Source organism: Oratosquilla oratoria, chromosome 38 (assembly GCF_046742065.1).
Source record: "Oratosquilla oratoria isolate Oo_2021 chromosome 38, ASM4674206v1, whole genome shotgun sequence".
Taxonomy (NCBI): Eukaryota; Metazoa; Arthropoda; class Malacostraca; order Stomatopoda; family Squillidae; genus Oratosquilla; species Oratosquilla oratoria.
Genome location: NC_134814.1, coordinates 21,812,543 through 21,820,359, shown reverse-complemented (window position 1 = coordinate 21,820,359; position 7,817 = coordinate 21,812,543). Strand labels below are relative to the sequence as shown.

The window sequence follows — 7,817 nt, the reverse complement described above, 5'->3', positions numbered from 1 at the left end:
TTTAATGTCACGGTTCAAAATAACTTCCTTCATATGATGTTCTATAAGCAGAGATGCTGCTTCAATAATTCAGTTAACTATTGGGTGTGGCTTCTCGCCCAATCAATAGGGCTGGCAAAAGTGGCCATGAATATTAGGAGTCTGCCCGGCTGTCGACAAAGATTGTGACCCACAGCGTGGCAACTGTTATGTCAACAATGCGATATGCTGTTGACATTTTGACTAGAGCGATTGAAAATTGCCTTTTCATCCTACTCTTAGCAATGATCCTATTTCCGTTCTTTTCTATAGTCTGTCGCCATTCATTTTGAATTTAATTTTCATCCTACTGCAGCAGTTGAAATTTATACCTTTATGTCATTCTGCACATGATATTTTAATTCTAGTATTTGTTTCGTCGTTAGTGTGTACTTAGTGATCCCAAGAATTTACCTGGATAACAGAATGTTATCATGATATATAGATACATGTTTGATTTACTGATATGTGTGCGGTATTGAAATTAATATAAGCAATATGTTATTCAATTACACTAACGCTCTGAACAAACGCAGCACTAATAAAGGTAAAGTACGTGTTCAGTTGAAATAGTAAATAACTTAACTTTGTTGAACGCAGCACAGTGACTATTGCGTCTACTCATTACTGTATAAGTAATATACTCAAAAGAGCTGTACTGCGATATTCTCATTTATGATTTTCTATAATCATTATATTGAAATTTATGATTTTCTATAATCATTATCATTATATTGAAATTAATTTTAGGCCCTAACAATTAGAACAGACAGGAGAGGTTGTGCAACTCCATGTGAGGGCAAGATGAAGAAGGCCCCACACAAAATCCGACCTATTTCCAGTTCATTGTCCCTTGCATTGCAGTGATTAGGGCAATGTTTCCCAAACTTTTCCAGTATGTGACCCCTTTCAGTAGTACCAAACATACCACGACCCCCCACCTTTATTAGCCTTCTGAAAGCGTACAAGTTCATGAAATTGTTTATATCGTCGATACATTATCCTAAAATTTATAAGATTAATCACAGCAGAGAGCAATCATTTTTTATTGTTTATTAATGTTTATCCAAAATATTGATTTAGTTATACATTTTAATGAGAAGGATGTGTTTACAGTTTTGATACAAACAAATTAATATGAGGGTCTGTGTAGCTGAATCATTGAATGTAGTACATGCTGTTAGACCCTCCATGACTTCCAGAAAAAGGATCATGACCCACAGTTTTGGAACCCCTGGATTAGGTGAAGGCTTCTTTCCAGAGAGATCAATGAAAGGGCCTGAGGACAATTGTCAGGTGCTGTGCAGCCACAGGTTTCCAGCCAACCAAACTCGGGCAACAGTTGATTGATTTTCAGGTCTCCCATGTTACACGACTTGGTTATGTTCCGGAAACCTACTTGTGTTGCAGTCAGTTATTCTATGGGAAAATAGGGACAGTGATCATATCAATAAAGCTGGAAATGATCATCTGCTTAGCATGTCTGATCACAAAGTGAAACTGGTCAAACATTTAAGGGTGTTGATATAGAGCAATTATATATGAGCTATCATGCACCAATATATACAGTATATATTATCATATATTGCAGAAGACCTGTACTTGATTCTAGAGTGGTAGGATTTTCATCTTTTTCTTTCCACATAAAGCCTCTTGAGGAATCTAATTTCTTCTTCTTCTTCTTCTCCTTCTTCTTCTTCTTCTTCTTCTTCTTCTTGTTCTTCTTCTTCTTGTTCTCTTCTTCTTCTTCTTCTTCTTCTTCTTCTTCTTCTTCTTCTTCTTCTTCTTCTTCTTCTTCTTCTTCTTCTTCTTCTTCTTCTTCTTCTTCTTCTTCCTTTTCACTTTTCACTTTTCACTTTAAAGGACCATCATGAACAAGGAGGGTATTGATGTCAAATTTCAATACATGTTAATGGTGTGAAAGTGTTAAAGATTGTATCTAATGAAGATATTACAAGATTAAGGGCACCAGTAGATCAAACAAAAGCATCATATGATAATTGTATGGATTTTTAAAAAGTGGATCAATATAAGAAGGAGAATGTTATTGATATCCTTATACATTTAGAAAATTATCTAATTTGTGGAATATTTCATAGTATAGTATGTCAGGAATAAATATACACTAGGCTCATGGGTTGGTAATAGTCAGCATGCAAATTCATTAAATTGTGGATTCTTTATTTTGTATAATTCTTTACAGATAACAGGTGTACAGAAAGGAAGACCACCCAATAGGCATCCTTGTATAAATGGCTGACAACTCTGGGAGAAGTATGTGGTAGTGGGAGAGGAGGAATATGATCAACTGTCAGGGAAGAGGTGGAGGGGGATGGACAGGAAGAAGAAGTTGGAGAGATAGCAGAGGATGGAAAGGAAGAGGACATTGGAGAGGTGGTGGAGGAAGTGGAGGTAAGTATGAAAGTTATTTTTTGTTAGAGGATGACAAATTGATACTTTAGTTTTAGGTAATACCAAAGAAATTTAATATAGATGGTTAAACTGTTACTAATATTATTGTTGCTATTATTATGATCTGTCATCCAGGAGGAGCCAAGAAAATAGGGAGGGAGGGGTGGTGAATGGGAGTGTATGTGAGAATGAAATGGGTGGGAATGGATTTATGCCTTTGGCTTTGGCTACCTCCATTGTAAGGGGGAAAAAGCCCTTGATATATGTATGTATTATTGTTATTAATTTCTTTTGTTTATGTATTTATATATTTATTCATTTATCTTTTTTTTCAGGTAGCAACTTTTTCTTATCTTCCACCCCCACTCGGAAACTCTTCACAAGGTTCTAATATTGGAAGTAATGCTCAGCTACAAGGTTCCACTCAACATTAGTGTCATATTACTTCAGTCTTACCATTAATCTCCTGTACCTACAATGGGTGGAAGTTTGATATGAAAAGGTAGGTTTTCTTATATTGATTTATTTGAGGAAGAAAAATTATAAAATGTTATATCATGTATATATTAACTCTTGCTATACAGTGAGTCCTTGTTATACGATACATATGCGTTCCTGAAAACCTTACCACAAATTGCAATTACCGTATACTGAACCCAAGTTTCAAATTATGGCAGATGTACCTTCTCCCTGCTCTTTCCTCTTCAAAATATCTAATTTTACTGTATCTGTGAATTTTTCTTACCATAAATAGAATTGAGGATAGTAATTACCAAATACCGTAACTGTGAATTTACCGGATAAAGAATTACCGTATAAGGAGGACTCACTGTACCAGGTGCATATACAGTGTGTGGGATAAGGTGAATGGATGAAAGGAGAAGAAAGGGTAGTGAATAATTGAATGACGATGTGAGTGAGGCAGTGGCTGTAAAGAGGAGTACATAGGAAGAAGAAATGAGCATGCATATGAGAGATGTAGAGTGTAGGAAGGAAAGCAAATGGTGAGTGAAGAGTGAACATATTAACTTGTCATATACAAGATATGGTATTCTATTTTTGGCTACCTACCTTGTAAAGGGGATAAAGCCTTTGGTATATATACGTATGTATTCTATATTGTTATTGTTGACCAGTTTCTCAATCATAGAGGTGGTAAAAGAGAAATTTAAGGAGGGCTGAAGCAAGGGGTAGTAAAACTTCAGGAGTGATCAGCATTAATCTGAGCAGAGATTAGTCTCGTCATAAAGTAATGCAAAAAACAGAGAAGATAGGGAGCCCTTTAGGCTGTGTCAAAATCCGCATATACAACCATTCTCCACTCACACTATCTTCTGCCTTGTCCCTTCCCCTCTGTATACAGTATGGTAATTATGGTTTAATAATACAAAGGGTGTCTGAGAACTTACTTGGTAGCGTTCTCAGACTATTGGTCTGAAATAATGTTGAACTTGAAGGCTTCTGATGTGAAGATGTAAAAAAGTCCCTTGCCGACTGGTTTTAAAAGTGGTCTGACTGGAACCAGAGCTCTGGGTGATCTGCCGTTCAGACCCGACAATAGTGGCCGTATTCGGTGGGACTCTTATGTGTTCGAAAAAAGCTCGAAGCCACAGGTTAACTTTTACTTTAAGTAATTTCTCAAGGTTCCCGATTTATCAAACCAAAATTACTTCATAGATTTAATAAGTAAAAAGGAGGGAAATTTAATTGTATCTTATTTAAAGTTATGATAGGCATGGTTCGAAGTTTCAGGGTAGGCTCATGAATTGAAAGAAAATAACATCTCGAGGGAAAGTTCCCGAGCCGAGGTAAGCACTAATATTCCCAATAATAATTACCACAACCTCCCCAACAACAAAAAGAAAGTGTTTAATAAATACAACACTTTCGAGGAAAATTTACAATAACCCTTTAAGTGCTAGAGACCTCACTTGGTCTCTAAAGGCTAGTGCAGTCTTATGAGAAGGTCTTATAGAGGAAGGTTCTGGATTGATACAGTTGTTTTCCAAAGAAATAACCTCCTCCAAGTTAGAGGCCTTTTCAAAAGGCTCCAACTCGCTAGCCTGCAAAATAGGATCCCCAGGGGATTCATCCTCATGACGGGAATGTAACTCAGCATGGAGCGCTAGAGGGATTAAAAGTCTAACATTGACTTTGATAGAGTTTCCATCGGGCTTAATGACAGAGACAGTAGGTATCACATGGTCTTGGTCAGGAAAAGCCTCAACAACACGAACTAAGGGCCAGAAGGGTCTGGTCTTAAAAGGCTGTTACAAAAAAGAAATGTTACCTTTTCCCATCTTCTAGAACTGTTGTACGCAGCTCTATCCCTTTTCCTTAAGTTGACCAAGTACTCTGTCAGCCATTGTTTCTTAAACTCTTCATAAAAACAATCCCTACAGTCCATGACTAAGTTGAGAAGAGAAGGATAGTCTTCTCCTGATTCCCATTCAGGGACTTGTTCCAAATTGCCAAACATCAAAGAAGGAATGGTCCTTCCAATAAGGAAATGATTTGGGGTAATGACATCTACCTCATTTTCACAGGAACGATATGTAAGTGGTCTATTGTTCAAAATTTTTTGAACATCGGACAAAAGAGTGGTAATCTCAGCCAGGGAAGGAACAAACCTACCCAAAACTTTATAGAGACATTGTTTCACTGTCTGAATTAACCTTTCCCAAGTGGCACCATACCATGCAGCATAAACAGGGATGGTTCTATGCTGAACACGGGAAGTTTTAAACTTCTCTTCAAATTCCGAAGATGACAAAAGTTGTTCAATAACACTTCCTGCTTGTACGAAGGATTTAGCATTATCAGAATAAACAGCTGAAGGAATTCTATATCTGTTAGCAAACCTAACGAAAGCCAAAATGAACTCGGGAGTGGACATAGAATCCACAACTTCCAAATGGACAGCTCTAGTATTGAAACAAGTAAATATCAAAATATAAGCTTTTACCTTATCCATTCCTGTCTCTGACCCATAGATACCCCGTGTAATCCACACCAGTATGGGCAAAGGGCACACTTACATTCACTCAAGAGGCGGGTAAAGAGGAAGGAGAAGGATAATTAACCGCACAGGAATTGTATTTCTTACAAACTATACAACCCTTCAAAATGCTTAAAACAGCTTGTCTGGCTTTAAAGATCCAGGATCCATGCATGAGAAGGAAAATAAGTGTAGCTTGCAGTCCCATGTGCTTAACTTGGTAATGTGCAAAGAATATCAAAAGTTTAGTCAAGTGATGAGATTTTTACAAAAAAAAAAAAAGGGGGATTTACAACCTCATATTTGAGCTCAATGTTCTTGTCAATTCTGCCCTTGGACCTTATCAAACCATTCTTGTCCAAGAACAAGTTCATAGGACTTACTAAAGGAGGTATGTCATTGGTATTGGAGTTCTGTAAATAAGTCAATTCAGCAGGGAAGGAATCCCTTTGCATTATTCCCATCAAATAATTAGAAGCTGCCTTAACTGGGTCAGCATTAGACCTCTTAAACAAAAGGACAGCCTTGAAAATCAAAGAAGTGTGATGCAACAGTTTGCTGTAAGAAGAAAACCTTTTAACATCAATTAGATGAGGAGCGTCAACTTGGACAACAGCCGCATTGACAATGTCTCTCTTGATGCTGGAGGGAATACATCCCAAGTGACCCTTTGGCCAAGTATGAGGTGGCAATAACAACCATTCTGGTCCCACCAATTGAATTTTTCCTTGAATACCTTAGCACTGCTAGGTTTAGTTAGGAAATCAGCCATGTTCAGAAGGAACATAAGTAAAAGAAATAGGAGTATACTTAGCCTTGAAAATTTCCAAAGGATTGAAAATTTCCTTCAATCTATTATTAACAGATATATTCTTCCTTGGAGCCTTGTTGGTCAGGATCCAAGAAAGGGCAACTTGACTATCAGCAAGGAGTACCACAGATTCAACCAGTGGGGCAGATACCAGTCCTTCCTCAAAAATAGTTTTGAGGCATCTTATTGATAGTAAAGCTGCCATAAGTTCCAAAGAAGGTAATGTTCTCTGTTTAATAGGAGCCACCTTGACCTTGGCAAATAGAAAAGAGCCATTAGACTCCCTTAACTCTCTTCTTTCTTGCCCTACATAGATGGCAGATCCATAGGTTTCCTTAGAAGCATTAGCAAAAACAAATAATTTAATGGGAGATTCAGAACAGAAAGTTTTCCTTTTAAAGGATAAGTCATTAACCTCCCTAAAGTTTTCACATAACTTTTTCCATCTTGCAAGCAACTCACTATCCAATTTCCAATCCCAATCCACCATTTTTTGGCACATCTCTCTAATGAGAATTTTTCCTTGTAACAACACAGGAGAAAAAAGACCTAATGGATCAAATATAGAAGCCAAAGAAGACAAAACTTGCCTTTTGGTCGAGGCATCTCTGTTAAGGGAAACATCCTTGATTCTCAAGGTATCATAATTCTTATTATATATATATCCCAACACCTTTACCTCTTCTTTATTGCAAATGACTTCTTGTTCAAGAAGTCGAAGAACAGAATTTTGGTTGCATGTCCACTCCCTGAGAGGTAAACCTCCATTGAGCATGATCTCATTAATCCTCTCGACCATAGCAGGGAGGGAACGAAATTCATTAGTAGTGTAGACCAGATTATCTACATAGAATTTATCTTTAATTAAGGAGGCAGTTAGAGTGTCAGGCTGCATGGAAAGATGATGTATAATGAAGTTCAGTATGAAGGGAGAGCAGATGAAACCAAAAATGATAGTATTATATCTGTAAGGAATATATTGGTTGTTAATCCTCCTAAAGAAACAGAACCTATTACAATCACCCTCATCCTTCAAACGGATCTGCAAGAAGGCTTTCATAACATCAGCCAAAATGACATAATTATTGGTTCTGAAGTACAACAAAAGAGAGAGGAAGTTATTTATCAAATCAACTGGGAAAGCAGCTTCATTTAAGGAAGGAGCCTTTCCTATTTTAAGAGAGCAATTGAAAACAGGTCTTATTTTTGAGGTGGCAAGATCATCATTCTCGAGCACATGTCTATGGGGTATAAAAATTTGGCCAGGGACTCTTTTTAGTAACTGGTTCAATAATACCCAAGGCCTCTTGCTGATCAAACACAGCTTCATACTCCTCCCTAAGGCCCCTTTGCTCAAGCTTGTCATAGACCCTTTGTGCTACTGCCAATGCAATCTCTAGATTTGAGGGAACAAGGTCCACCAAATCCTTTTTCCACAGGATCTTCACATAATAGTGTCCATCTTTGAAGGAAATGGACTGTTTAAATTTATCAACTTCCAAAGCATCAATATCAGGGGTTTGTTCTTCTTTAATGCCAATGGATTCTAAAGAATAAAAATTATCAAGACCATATTCT

General features: G+C 37.2%; 1 protein-coding gene across 1 annotated transcript in view; it reads left to right on the top strand.

Annotated features, from left to right (window-relative positions):
* The first annotated feature begins 431 nt into the window (after window positions 1-431).
* LOC143020011 (uncharacterized) overlaps window positions 432-7,817 on the top strand; it is a 37,947-nt gene continuing 30,561 nt past the window's right edge. The window contains exons 1-3 of the mRNA XM_076176109.1: window positions 432-565; window positions 2,222-2,430; window positions 2,766-2,932. The gene's annotated coding sequence lies outside the window, so the exon portion shown is untranslated. The remainder of the gene's footprint in view (window positions 566-2,221; window positions 2,431-2,765; window positions 2,933-7,817) is intronic.